Source organism: Ambystoma mexicanum, chromosome 9 (genome assembly GCF_040938575.1).
Source record: "Ambystoma mexicanum isolate Mex_15411 chromosome 9, UKY_AmexF1_1, whole genome shotgun sequence".
Lineage (NCBI taxonomy): Eukaryota > Metazoa > Chordata > Amphibia > Caudata > Ambystomatidae > Ambystoma > Ambystoma mexicanum.
In genome coordinates, this window is record NC_090931.1 from 79,925,956 (window position 1) to 79,941,177 (window position 15,222).

Below are 15,222 nucleotides of genomic sequence, written 5' to 3' on the forward strand. Positions count from 1 at the left end.
TCTTTAAACACCTCATCCGCGTTATTGAGTTCCTCTACTGCCATAGGCGGCAAGTCGATCATTGTGATCATATGTCCAAAGAAAATAAAAGTGCTTCCTATAGTGCTCGATGCATCCACCACACTGCACGGCGACCAACTCCATTGCCGTGAGGAAGTCGAGGTGAGGAAATATTGTTTGTAAAGGCTCCTGGGCCTTTATTTTCAGCAGCTTCTCGCCATCTGAGAGCCCCCACCCGGGCTTTCGTGCTGTTTTCTCCGCTGCCCTTCTGCTTTCCCTTGCCTGCCTCCCAGCCCACCCCGTTCCCTGATTGGGTCTTTCGCAGGCTATCCCAAGGCAGCTCCCAGCACGCCGATTGGCCAGACGAACGCTCAAAACCCACCTACGCTGGGCAGCCCCTGCCCAGCAGCCCCTTCGGCTAAAGGCCCAGAGGCAAAGGGCGGCTCCTACATTGGCGGCTCCAGAAAGTGTCTGCAGGTGTCCGCGAGTGAAGCCAGCACCGAACAGACACCAACAAAACTGTAAGTGTGGCATGGGTGGGGTGTAGAGCAGTTACTGTACTCCAGAAAGCCCCTGCCACTCTACCTTACCTTCCCATAATGTAAACTGGCAAAGACTTGCACCATGCACACCCATAGAGATCTTACCACCAACTTAATTTGATGTACCACACTTAGACAGAACTTTGAAAGATAGCGTGCGCTACACTTATCTGGAATTGTGAAGGATAGCGTGCGCCACACTTGGATGGAATTGTGAAGGATAGCATGTGCCACACTTGGATGGAATTGTGAAGGATAGCATGTGCCACACTTGGATGGAATTGTGAAGGATAGCATGTGCCACACTTATCTGGAATTGTGAAGGATAGCAAGTGCCACACTTATCTGGAATTGTGAAGGATAGCAAGTGCCACACTTATCTGGAATTGTGAAGGATAGCAAGTGCCACACTTATCTGGAATTGTGAAGGATAGCAAGTGCCACACTTGGATGGAATTGTGAAGGATAGCATGTGCTACAGTTAGATGGAACTGTGAAGGATAGCATGTGCCACACTTGAACCAAATTTGAAGGATAGTATGTGCCACACTTAATTGGAACTGGGAAAGATAGCATGTGCCACACTGAGATAGAATTATAAAGGATAGCATGTGCCACACTTAGATGGAACTGGGAAAGATAGCATGTGCCACACTGAGATAGAATTATGAAGGATAGCATGTGCCACACTTAGATGGAATTGTGGAGGATAGCATGCAACCGAATTGGAATGAGTTGTGAGGGATAACATGTGTCACACTTAAATGGGATGGGATGGTGCAGATGCTGCAGTTACTGATGACCACCATATCATACCACTACACTTAATCTTTTCTTTACACCATCATCCAACCAGAGCACAGTTATACCCATGGTAATACGGCCTGGCTGTTCACATATGAACACCACAACCTCACAAACGCCTCATCACCCCAATAAAACACAGCTAGCTGAGCACATTCCGGCTAGCTTAGGCATTCCTCAGGCCTAACGCAGCCAGAACTCAGTCTGGGCATCCACCCACCTGACTGAATACTGTCAGGTTTCCTTTATTTTACTTTAATTATTCCCCTTTATTTGAGGATTAGATTATTTCTGTGTGGGTTGGAAGTTTTCTACTGTGGTTGGTTTGGCCTTGACTTTTCAATACAGAGTCCTGGTTCTGGCCCAAGGCAAGATGGAGCTTCCCAATAGAAGCTTTGATTGGCTAGAGAGGACTGCAGGACAACAATGAACATTCTAAACTGTCACTCTCTGCCTTTCATCGTCGTAACCCCAGCTGAGAGGACGTGTTAGTAGCTGCTCCTGCTGAAGTCTTGGGCCTAGTGGATTTGAACTTACAAATCCTTGCAGTCGAGCGGCTACTTATTCGGGTTTTTTTTAGGAGATGTATCCAGGTTTACAGGAGAGTTTCGGAAGTTCTGTGGAAAACCATTCTAAAGCTAATTTATCTGGATATGTAAATCTGTTGCTCAGATTTATTAGTCACATTTTGAGAAAGTGAAAGTAATTTCAAGAGTAGAACTGTGATGTCATAGTCAGCACGTAATCCTTTAACGCATGTGAGCAACGAAAGACTTGCGTGAATTCTTTTAGCGCGTGTTTTCTAAGCGCGTGCATGTGACGAGAGACTACTACGTGAAATCTTCAGCGCGTGTGTTTTTAGCGCGGGTGCAAGACTGTTACGTGAATTCTTCAGCACGTGTGTTTTTAGCGCGTATGTGCGAGCGATGAAAGACTGTTACATGAATTCTTCAGCGCGTGTGTTCATAGCGCATGTGAATCTTTGCACGTGTGCGCGAAAAGGTTTCTGCGGATTTTTGGTCCAGTTTGTGCGTTCTTCAAGAGACAATGTACTTTATTTTCACGTGTGTTGGTTTTAAATTCAATTTAAAAGAAAGAACAGGATTCATTTAAGCCAATCATAACTGGAACATTATACAGTTTTAAAGGCAAAAGTTAAGGTTCTTAAGGTTGCTTAATACAAAGGAGTTGCTATTATTTTCAAGACTTTAAAATTAAAAGGTAGAAAGATATTAGCAATTTCTCCAATCTTCTCTAAGATTCTTAAAGAGAAGAACCAGGTATGATTCTTTACGTTTTAGTTAAGGATATAGAGTTTTCAAAACCTAAAGGTTAAGTAAGTAATTTGAGGATTTGTGTTTGTTTATGGATTCACTGCAGGTTCAGCATCAGCTAGTCTAGACGTCGCCAGCCTGGTGTTTATTCACTTTCCCCTTTCCCTTTGGGGTGTAGTTAACAGAGCCGAGTATAATCTGGTTCTGAGGATTACATTTCAGGAGGATTGTCGGCAGCGCTCCAGATAAGATTTTGAGGTGGGAGTATTTTACGCATGATTTTTCAAATTCGAGCGTAAATGTAATTTCAAGAGAGTAAAAATTAGTTTTCTCCTCTGCAAGGGAGTAAAACTTATCCAACACATACGTTATGGGTATGAACACATTTTAAAAGGGCGTGTGCTTTATTGTGTTGCTCGCTTAGCTGTCACAGATTTGGTCTTTCAGTTGGAAATTCACCATCGTGCATAAGAAGCCTATGCTGCTGACAAAAGAAATGCTACATTGCCATCTAGTGGTGGAAAGTATGTTTATTTAATGAATTAATGAAAGCGTACACGGTACGCAGTACAAAATTAAATGGTCTGTATTTGCCATATTTACATGCGTAAAAGGGCAAGATACGCACGTTAACTGGTAGGCTGATTGTCGGGGGTTCAGCAGCTTCCGCGGACACAGGATTTCTCTCAGCCTGACAGAATGAAAGGCCAATTACCTTAGTCCACCTGAACTGTCATGAACCCCGACGAGACCTCAATGGAGGCTTTAGGATCTTTGATCAGGGAGTTATGGGAGGAGTTGAAAATATCTCGTAGTGAGAATGCTTCACTTAGTCAAAAGGTGGACGACTTGAATGTAAAAGTGACACACATTCAACAGATGGGAGCAAGGAGAGCGTATGAGATGTCTGGGGGTGCAGGTTCTCCTCCCGAGTTAGGGAGGGAGGTGACCGGTTATCCCATTTATTACAGCCCTCACATGTTAGTGAAGGAGTTAGTTTAGTTATGCCGGTTCCCTTGGCACCACCTGAACATTATCAAGGAGACTCTAAGAGGTTTAGGGTGTTTTTAACTCAACGTGAGTTACATTTTATGAGTAGACCTGAGTTTTTCCCTACAAATGCCTCCAAGGTAACTTTCATGTTGTCTTATCTCACGGGGAGGCCTCTGCTTGGGCGGGGTTGTTGGTGACTCAAAGGAGTGAAGTTTTGAGAAATTATTCTAGTTTCTTGGAGACGTTCAGAAAAATGTTCGACAGAAGGCAGATATCTTTGGAGGTTGATGGGAGCTTTTAGAATTGAAACAAGGTAATAGAGAATTAGTTGCTTACATTACACAATTTAAGTCCCTTGTATTAGAAAGCAGGTGGCCCGAGGATAAACGGGCCTCGTTGTTTTATCGAGGCCTTGGAGACGAGTTAAAGGATGCATTGTCAGGAATTGTACATGCTCTGATAGATTTAGTTATTCAATTAGACTTTCGCTTGAGTGAAAGGATAGCGGAGCAGCGTCATAGTCAGTGACTTTAAGTCTCTAGTCAAAGTGGACAAACCTAAATTGGATATGAAGACAAAAGGGAATGACTCACCGTCCGGGGTCCTTTAAATAAGGAAGAAAGGGCTAAGAAGAGAGAAAACCATCTGTGCTTATATTGTGGAAGAAGTGGCCATTTCATAGGGAATTGTCCTTTCACACGGAGAAAAAATTCCACTTCAACGGGCAAGGTGCAGCAGATTGCCAACAGCGTGCAGACTGCTGTTCCTCATATCACAGTGGATGTATCCTTGTTTTTGGAGATGGAGTTTAAGGGAAAGGGTCCAGTTAAGGTAGACTCAGGAGCCACTGGGAACTTTATGGATTGGGGTCTTGCTAAATCTTTGGGAATCCCTATTATTCAGAATGAGGTTGTTGAGCAAGTTAGAGCTGTTGATGGAACTTCTCTTTCTTCGGGTCCAATTACCCACAGAACTAGTTCTTTGATTTTGGAATTAACAGGGGGTCACAGTGAGAGGATATCTTTTGAGTTGATTGATGCTCCTTTGTTAAAAATAATTTTGGGAATGCCTTGGCTTACTCTGCATAATCCTTTGATTGGAGTGCCAGGACAATTGATATGCAGTCTGATTTCTGCCAAGAGAATTGTTTCTCTGGAAGGTCTTTTGAGGAAGAAGTTAAACAGATTAATTCACTGTCTGTTTTTTTTGGCTGAGTTTGGGGTTGGAGGTCATGATGTGGGAGCAGTTGTTGGACAACTTCCACAATGTTACCAAGACTTTTGGGATGTTTTTGATGAGAAAGTGGCGGGAGAATTACCACCTCATAGGCCCTTCGATTGTAAAATTGAGTTAGAGCCAGGAGCAATTTTGCCTAGTAGCAGAGTATATGCTCTTACAGAGAATGAAAATGATTATCTAAAAGAATATCTAACTGAGAACTTGGCAAAAGGTTTTATTTGTCATTCTCAGTCTCCTGCAACCTCATCTTTATTTTTTGTACCAAAACCAGATGGAACCCTCAGAACGTGCATAGATTATTGAGCAGTTAATAGGGTCACAGTTAAGAACCAGTATCCTCTTCCTCTCATCTCAGAAATGCTTAATCAAATTCAGGGAGCCACTATTTTTTTCTAAATTAGATTTGAGGGGAGCTTACCATCTAGTGCGTGTGCAAGAAGGAGATGAATAGAAAACAGCGTTTGAGACCAGGTTTGGACTATATGAATATCAGGTAATGCCATTCGGATTATGCAATGCTCCAGCGGCTTTCCAATATTTTATTGACTAAGTTTTTAGAGAATTCTTGGATATTTTTGTAGTCGTTTATATAGACGATATTTTGATTTTTTTTTTTTCTTCAGATTTGGATCAACATCAGAGACCTGTTCGTCTGGTTTTGCAAAAACTGTCATTTGTTTGCCATGTTGGAAAAAAGCCAATTTTATGCAGATTCTGTGGAATTCATGGGTTTTATAGTTTCGCCAAAAGGTTTGGAAATGAATCCAAAGAAGATACAAGCAGTTCAGGAGTGGCCTACCCCAACAAAGGTTAAAGATATGTATTTTAGGGTTTGCAAATTTCTATAGGACGTTTATAGAAGGATTTTCACAGCTAGTTGCTCCAATAACAAGACTGCTTAAAAAAAAAGGAGTAAAATTCGAATGGGACCTTGAAGCAGAAAAAGCTTTTCAAGAATTAAAGAAAAAGTTTACAAGCAGTCCCAATTTTGATACATCCTGATATTTCTAAACCTTTCTTTGTGGAGGTGGACGCTTCTAATCTAGCAATGGGGGCGGTGCTTTCACAGAGACATGAAACAACGGGTCAGTTACACCCAGTAGCTTTTTTTTTTCTAGAACATTTTCTGCAGCAGAAGTGAATTATACAATTTTGGATCGTGAGCTGCTAGCCATCAAGTCAGTTTTGAAGAATGGAGACATTTTCTTAAAGGGGCTAGGCACACAGTAACTGTACTTACGGATCATAGAAATTGTTTTTGAAGTCTGCTAAAACTTTGTCTCCACGACAACTTTGTTGGTCCTTATTTTTTGCAGACTATGATTTTGTTGTGACCTTTAAACCCGGGAGTTTAAACTGAAAAGCGGATGCCCTATCCCGTCAATTTCCTGGAAGTGAGGTGAAAGAGGTTCAAGAGCCAGAACCTCTTATTGCTCTTGAACGCTTTCTGTAGCTGGAGTGTTTAAAAGTATGGATGTGTTCAACGAAGTTCGCCAATCTATGTCCTTACAGAAGATGGAGGAGTGGGTGAAATTGGATCCCGCAAGGAGCTTAAAGGACAGTCTTCCTTTTTTTTTTGATAACAAGCTTTATTTGCCCACAGTTCAGTTAGGAGAAAAGGTTTTGAAGAATTGGCATGAATCAATCTTGTCTGGACATCCAGGTTTCAGGAAGACGCTGGAGTTAGTTCGAAGGAATATTGGTGGGAGAAGGTTCGTCAAGATACATTGAACTTCGTCAAGACGTGTGCAGTTTGTGCGCAGGCAAAAAGTCAAGTTGGGAAGCCGCATGGTTTATTGGAGCCGTCACCTGTTCCTTCTCGACCTTGGCACACGATTTCCATGCATTTCATCTGTGATCTTCCCCTGGATAAAGGTTGTACAACTATTTTAGTTGTGGTGGATCTTCTTACTAAGGCAGCGCATTTCTTGCCGATAGAGGGAGAGGTTACTGTGGAAAACCTGGCTCATAAGTTCTTGCAAGGAGTGGTTAGGTTGCATGGTCTTCCTTGTAAAGTTATCTCCGACAGGGGATCTCAATTTATCTCAAAAGGTTGGAGGGCCCTCTGTAAAAAACTTGGGGTAGAGGTTAGTTTAACTTCAGGGTATCATCCAGAGGCTAATGGACAAGTTGAGAGAGTCAATCGGGAGTTAGAGAAATTTCTAAGATGTTATCTACAAGCTGGGGAGGAATGGGTTGATCTGGTGTGGTTGGCTGAGTTTTCTTACAACAATTGTGATAAGGATGCTACTTCTATGTCGCCTTTCTATTTGGGACGTGGGTTTCATCCTCGTTTTCTGAGTTTTGAGGACTTGGAAGATTCAGGGAATCCTGGAGTGGACGTGCGTTTGTTGCTGATTAAGAATAATTTGGGTAAAGCAAAAGGGGTACTGGGAGAAGGCAAATTGAAATATAAAAGGTGTGCGGATTTGAGAAGGAAAGCTGGTCCTAAGTACGAGGTAGGAAACTTAGTGTGGCTTTCTACCCGACATTTAAGAATTAAGGGGAAGAATAAATTTAGTCCTCGATTTGTAGGTCCATTTGAGGTCGAGAAAATCATAAATACAGTGGCAGTACAGCTGAAGTTACCCAAGCAGTTGAAAGTACACCTCACTTTCCATGTTAGACTTTTTAAACCAGTTGGTCCAGGAAACAGTTTTAGAACTCACCCTCCTCTGTGATTATGGAGGATTCATCTGAGGAGTTTGTAGTTAATAAGATCTTGGATTCCAGGAAAGTGAGGGGAAAGTTGCAATATTTGATTGACTGGGAGGGATATGGACCCGAGGAACGTACCTGGGAAGATTCCTCTGATGTACATGCTCCTAGGTTAGTTTCTGAGTTTCATGCTAAAAATCCACATAAAATTGGCCGAGGGACTGGGCATTTGGAGGGGGGTACTGTCGGGTTTCCTTTATTTTCCTTTAATTATTCCCCTTTATTTGAGGATTAGATTATTTCTGTGTGGGTTGGAAGTTTTCTACTGTGGTTGGTTTGGCCTTGACTTTTCAATACAGATTCCTGGTTCTGGCCCAACGCAAGATGGAGCTTCCCAATAGAAGCTTTGATTGGCTAGAGAGGACTGCAGGACAACAATGAACATTCTAAACTGTCACTCTCTGCCTTTCATCGTTGTAACCCCAGCTGAGAGGACGTGTTAGTAGCTGCTCCTGCTGAAGTCTTGGGCCTAGTGGATTTGAACTTACAAATCCTTGCAGTCGAGCGGCTACTTATTCGGGGTTTTTTTAGGAGATGTATCCAGGTTTACAGGAGAGTTTCGGAAGTTCTGTGGAAAACCATTCTAAAGCTAAGTGACTTTATTTGGATATGTAAATCTGTTGCTCAGATTTATTAGTGACATTTTGAGAAAGTAAAAGTAATTTCAAGAGTAGAACTGTGATGTCATACTGTTAAAAAGTCAGCGCATAATCCTTTAACGTGTGTGAGCAACGAAAGACTGTTAAGTGAATTTTTTTAGCGCATGTTTTCTAAGCGCGTGTGCACGACAAGAGACGGCTATTTGAAATCTTCAGCACGTGTGTTCATAGCGCGTGTGTGTGAGCAACGAAAGACTGCCATGTGAATTCTTCAGCGCGTGTGTGTCATGATACCTACCCCCGGGCATCAGGATCAAGCCCATCAGCTCCGGGAGCAGGCATCCAGAGGCTGTTTGGGTTCAGTCCTGGCGCCAGGCTCATATACTTCACTTACCTGATGCAGACCATGCTGCTAGTGAGTCCAAGCCAACGTGAGGCCTGGATGGGACTATTTTATTACAGGGACTATTTTTTACTCAGGCGTGGTTCTAGGAACTTCTTACCTGGGACTACTTTGGAGGCTATTTAAACCACGCCCGAACAACAGCACACACTCCGTGTTATTCTGCATCCAGCAGCGTAACGCTCACCGTGCCTGCAGTCTGCATCCAGTCTTCTGCCACGCCCGCCTCGAATCTGGAGCTCCTAAAACAAAGAGGAACGAAAAGGACAAGATTAGAAAACGAACTCTCGAATTCCTCAACTGATTTCGGATCCATCTCGCCTCCGGACCTGAAAAGAACATCATTTCTGTACACGTCGCATTTCCAGCTGCAGCGCCGCGCCATACTCACCAGTCTTCGCAGCATCTTCGATTCGGTGCTGCTTCCATCATTTCTTCGCCGAACTCCGGCCCCTGAGGGACAAAAGAAAACAACAAGGTGAGCCGAGAAAACCAACAAATAAAACAATCACCATAGACTTACCTGATTACCACCGGAGGCATTATTCTATAACTCTCCACATCTTCATGTGCCGCACTTGCAAAGGGAGAGAAAACAACACGTCAAACACCTGCAACATTCACCGGACGGCGTCGAGTAATACAGACTCTTACCTGAGCGCCATCTTCTCACGATCTTAGCTGCAAGACAAGGAAGGAAGGGGGGACAAGAGTGAATCATCGGACATATTGAACTCTATGAACTTGATACTTACTGAACCTTGCCAGGAACCTCAGAGTCAATACTCTCCGGAACTCTCCCACGCCTTCAAACCAGTAAAGTAACTGGCATCTACGCGCCCCTGCAATCCACGCAGGATGGAGAGCTCATCATTTAAAAACATAAGGTGAGGTTCCTAAAAGGGGATATCGGAAGTAACAAGAAGGGAAAACGAGAACAGTGGGAGGGTGCTATAACTCAAATCCACGGGTGGCTAAATCCCTTTCTCCACTTGCAGTAGAATACTTCCACGGATCAAGCAGACGAGATTAGGCGGGCCAGTCCAGACAGTCATCTCGGCAGTACGCATCACGTTGGTGGAGACCGCAGCTGTCCGGGTCCGATCGACGCCCCTGTGGGAACCAGGTGAGCGTAACAGTGTGTTCTAGCTCGTGTTTGCGAGGGACAAAAAACTGCTACGTGTGTTCGCCAGCACGTGAGTTCTTTAGCGCGTGTGAATCTTTGCGGGTGTGCGCGAAAAGGTTTCTGCGGATTTTTGGTCAAGTGCGTGCGTTCTTCAAGAGATAATGTACTTTATTTTCACGTGTGCTGGTTTTAAATTCAATTTAAAAGAAAGAACAGGATTCATTTAAGCCAATCATAACTGGAACATTATACAGTATTAAAGGCAAAAGTTAAGGTTCTTAAGGTTGCTTAACACAAAGGAGTTGCTGTTATTTTCAAGATAAAAAGGTAGAAAGATATTATCAGCAATTTCTCCAATCTTCTCTAAGATTCTTAAAGAGAAGAACCAGGTATGATTCTTTACATTTTAGTTAAGGATATAGAGTTTTCAAAACCTAAAGGTTAAGCAAATAATTTGAGGATTTGTGTTTGTTTATGTATTCACTGCAGGTTCAGCATCACCTAGTGTAGACGTCGCCAGCCTGGTGTTTCTTATGTTATCCACTTCCCCCTTTCCCTTTGGGCTGTAGTTAACAGAGCCAAGTATAATCTGGTTCTGAGGATTACATTTCAGGGGGATTGGCGGGGGTTCAGCAGCTTCGCGGACACAGGATTTCTCTCAGCCTGACAAATACATCCAACTGATTTCCTCAGCAGCACACCTATCGCTAAGAAGCAGCTATCATCCAACAACTGCACCAGCTGGACACATATCCAGTGCACCCACGCACCATACGACACTCTCTCTCTACTGACCTGAACTATGGTTCCCGAGGGCGTTCAACCTACCAGCGCTTTGAGGTCATACCGATGATACATAAGGCGCTATATAAATGCCAAGTAATATAACATAGTAAAGTGTTGGACAAACGCAAACAAAATGATGATCGAACTGCTGAACTTGCCTATCAAGAACCTCTGCAATATCTTCTAAAGGTCAGCAGAGGCACTCCCCTCCACCCCCCCTTGGCAGTGACCTTTTCACTAGCCTTGCCCTCAGGTGGTGCTGCAGGCTGGCTACTGTCCGCTTGTTGTCCTCTCTGTGCTGGGTGTCTCCACTGCCCCTCTAGTGGTACTGAAAACAGTCTGGCACATGTCAGTGACTGGTCTGCCATGCACACGCCTGCATATTGTTTCACCCCAAGCTGGCTGCTAATAGGAATAAAAAGGGGACTTGCCTAGCTTAACAAGTCACTGTATGTACCCCGCCTACCCAGGTGTGGCAAAGCCAGCTTCATACTGACACTGGCACATATACAAATTCATGCCTGACTGCCTGCTGAACTAGTGAGTTGCACTTGGCAGTGTGGCTGCTAGGCTGGTTCTCGAACTACATATCTGAACCACATACCAGTTGTGTGTCGGGTCCCAGTTGCCAAATCCTGCGGGAGTTGCTAGTTCCACAAGACCCTTGCGAAGGACCCGCATACAGCTGAATTATTCACAGTTGCTCCCTCGTCTCCTGAAGGGAAAGGGGAAGTAAATAAAATAATAAAAGAACAGTTCTGCCAGCCTGTCAACTTCCGGTGATTCCTTCGCCCCTTCAGATTCACTCCAATCCCCCTCCTCCTCACCTGTGAGTTCCGAATGTAGGGTTCCCCCGAACCGTTTCTTCCACAGCTCTTCTTTCCTCTTTCCTTTTTTTTGTGGAAAGGATCTGCCCCAAAGGGAAGCCACCCTGACTTCTGAATAGAAGATCTGGGGGGGGCCCCTCCTCCGGTTCAGACCACCGGGGAAAAAGCCGTAGGCATAAAAAACCCCTAGGTGAAGTACTGAGATGAGATCGGCAGAAGGTGAGTCCTTGTCTGAAAAGCCGGATGGAAGAGGCAGGCAGAGATACGAGGGCTGGCGAACCTGAGATCAGAACGCAAGAAATACTGAAGTGAGAAAGGGAGTGAAAATTGGAGGAGAGGGGGGAAAATGCTGCGCTCCCTGCTAAACCTGACGCGAGCCTGCGGAACCAAGGGCAGAAGGAAAGGGGAAAGCAGAAGGGAGAAATTCCGGCACCGAGAAAAGGCGCCGAGCAACACACAGAGGGAGAGAAAACTTACTAGCGCTTCAACCCGAAAGCCTGACGCGAATAGGTTGCAACGCGCAGACTTCCGGGTAGGAGCGGCTAATAAGCGGTCACCTCCCGGCAGCCGGCCGGAAGACTAGACCGTGACCGTGCGTTGCACGGAGACGTGGCGGAACCGCTAATGGCCGCTCCAACGCCATCGGCTCCATGCACGCCAGTCGCGGCGGATCATGACAGTATGCCCCCCTCCACGGCCCACACCCCCCGGCTTACCCGGGTGGAGTCGGTGAAACCGCCGAGTCAGCCTGGGTGCATGTACATAAGAACCAGGCTCCCAAGAGTCCTCAGAATGGGGGAACCCTTTCCAGGCGACCAAATACTCCAGCCGCCCTCGTCGATACCTGGAATCTAGAATACTTGAAACTTCGTATTCCTCGGGGAAAGGTGGTTGGGCTGCAGGTAAGGTTAGCTTTCGTTTGCAAGGAGTACCAGAATCCATCGGTCGGAGTAAGGAAGAGTGAAATACAGGATGAATCCGATGCATATTTCTGGGGAGTTGTAGTCTAAAGGCCACCGGATTTATCTGCTTGACGATCTTAAATGGACCCAGAAATCGGGGAGTAAGTTTGTTCGGATGAACCCATCGTGGTAAATATTTGGTGGACAGCCATACTCTGTCTCCTACCTTCCACTCGGGACAAGGAAGGCGAGATCGATCTGACTGCTCCTTATACCTACTGCGGGATTGCAGCAGACTTTAGTTTAGTTTAGTTTAGTTTATTATTTATAATGCGCCGAAAAGCCCAAGGGTAACATGGCGCAGCAGATACAAGAATTTGCAAGACTTAGTTACAGACAGTAATATATGTACAGGTATGAACACAGTAATAATAACAATAACAATCAACGGAAATATAAACATATGTACAGTTAGCAGTTGTGTATCCAGAAGGTGGGCCAGGGGTCCTAGATGATAGCTGTCTTCAGCCAAGATTTCAGCTTTGAGCGAAAGTTTTGGTAGGGTAGGTCCATTCTAAGAGTGGGTGGTAGGGAGTTCCATATCTTGGCTGCTTTCACTGGGAAGCTATTCCCACCTATAGTTGCACGTTTGTAAGAAGGGACGGATAAGCAGTCTCTGTAGGCTATCCTCGTCCGTCTCGTGGATGTTAGTCTGTGAAATCTGTTGATCAGATAGGTAGGGGCTGCATTGTTAATGGCCTTATGGGTGAGTGAGGCAGTTTTTAAGGAGATTTTATCTGTGATGGGGATCCAGTTTTGTTGTTTGCTATATGTTGTAATGTGGTCTCTTCTTGAGATGCCCAGGGCCGCTCTAAGTGCGTTGTTCTGGAGAGTTTGTAGCTTGCCAGTGACTGCTTTGGATGAGCCAAGATAGAGGGCGTTGCAGTAGTCCAAGCGGGAGAGTATAAGGGCTCTGGCCAGTGTCAGACAACTGGCCTCGGATAAAAAAGGTTTAGCTGTCCGGATCAGTTTACAAGTATAAGACGTAGAGGAGGCTAGTGAGTTCACTTGCCTGCTAAGATTGAAGTTAGAGTCCAAGTAAAAACCCAGTGTTTTGACTTCATGTCCAACCCTGATGGTATTACCATCAATTATAAATGATGAGTATGCCGGGCTCAGGTTCTTTAGGCTAGCTTTAGTACCCAGTGTGATGAGTTCCGTTTTATCATCATTCAGGCATAGACCGTGAGTGGCCATCCATGCCTGGATGATGATGTAGACCCTATTCACCAAGGCCAAATCCTTTGCATAATCTCCAGAAAGCGGAAGGAGGATCTGGGTATCATCTGCATAGTTAGTGTAGGTGATACCGAGATGATCCAGATCATCGAAAAGGGGCTTGGTAAATATGTTGTACAGTGTCGGGGAGACACAGGAACCCTGAGGCACACCGCAGGTGATGGGTATAGGGTCTGCCGCGTCTGTCGGCGAGAAGACCCTCATAGTTCTCCCATCAAGGAAGGATCTGATCCAAGTAATAGCCTCGGGGGAAAAATGGGCAGCCGAGTGGAGGTGGGTACAGAGGACAGCGTGGTCGACCAGATCGAATGCAGCGGATAGGTCAAGGAGGAGGAGTAGAGCTGCTTGACCATTGTCTTTGAGCAGATCAATCTGTGTTTTAAGGTCGATGAGAGCTGTTTCGGTCCCGTGTTGGGGTCGGAAGCCTGATTGTCTGGCTCCTAGCAAGTGGTGATCCTCCAGGTGCTTCTGTATTTGTACATAGGCAACCTTATCCAAAATTTTCAGAAGGAATGGTACCGTTGTTATAGGCCTATAGTTAGTTGGTATTGCTGGGTCGAGGGTGTTTTTTTTTAGTAGGGGTAATACCCAGGATTGTTTTAAATTAGTTGGGATGGAACCGGTGGAGAAGGAAGCATTGATTAATTTAGTGATAAAAGGGGAGAGGTCACGGGCAGCATCTTTTATGAGCTGTGCTGGGCACAAGTCTCCTTGGCAATTAGATGGCTTTAATGACAAGATGATTTTTTCCACTTCAAGAATGGTCACTTTAGTGAAGTTGAATTGTAAATGTTCAGTTGTGGACCGTTTCTCAAGCTTAGGCAGGACGGGATTATTCAAGGAGGCTTTTTTACATGATATTTTCTTTTGTAGCGTGGCGATTTTGTTAGCTAGGGCAAGTTGGATGTCGGTACACCAGTTCTTGTCTTTTATACAAGTGTCAATGGGTGCTATGGGGGTTTCTACTTCTTTTAGAATCGAGAATAGTTCCTTTGTATTTGAGCTGGCTTGGGAGATGCGAGAGTCAAAGGAGGTACGTTTAGCAAGGAAGATTTCTTTTTTGTACAGGGCTGCTAATTTGGTGAATTTAAGTTTGTTGGCTACTGATGGGTTTTTTTTCCAGATAGATTCACAGTGTCTTTTTTGTTGTCTTAAGTTTTTAAGGAGAGGTGTGTACCAATTGTTAAGGTGGCTTTTGGACTTGCTTGGCCTGAGTTTGAGAGGGGCAATTAAGTCCAGGGAGGAAGACATGATTTTGTTATATTCCTCGACCAAAGTTTCAGGGTCCAAGTTGTCATGCAGTGAGTTCAGTGTAGGGAGTAGGTTGGGGATGAGTCTCTCCACTGTGATACTCTTTTTGTTTCTGGTAAGAGTAGGGGGTGCCCTACACGGTAGTATGGGTGGAGGTCTAGTAGTTGACAATACAAATGAAACCAGGTGGTGGTCAGTCCAGGCTAAAGGTGAGATGTCAGTAACGCTGGCTAGGCAATTATAGTCAGCTATCCAATCTAATATTCTGCCTTTGTCATGGGTTGGTTTTAGGCTTCTTTGAGTAAATCCTAGTTCGGTGAGGGTGTTCAATGTGGTGATGGCGGCTTGGTCTTCGGGGTCATTAAAGCCCATGTTGAAGTCGCCGAGGGTGAGCATTTGAGTGGTGTTTTTTAAGTTGGTGGATAGGATAGTGTTAAGATCCTCATCGAAGGTGCCTAG

The 15,222-nt window shown here is 44.8% G+C and overlaps 1 protein-coding gene across 1 annotated transcript in view; it reads left to right on the forward strand.

Moving 5' to 3' along the window:
• Nucleotides 1-15,222, forward strand: part of LOC138487675 (cryptochrome-1-like) — a 137,169-nt gene that overhangs the window by 934 nt on the left and 121,013 nt on the right. The gene's annotated exons all lie outside the window — the stretch shown is intronic.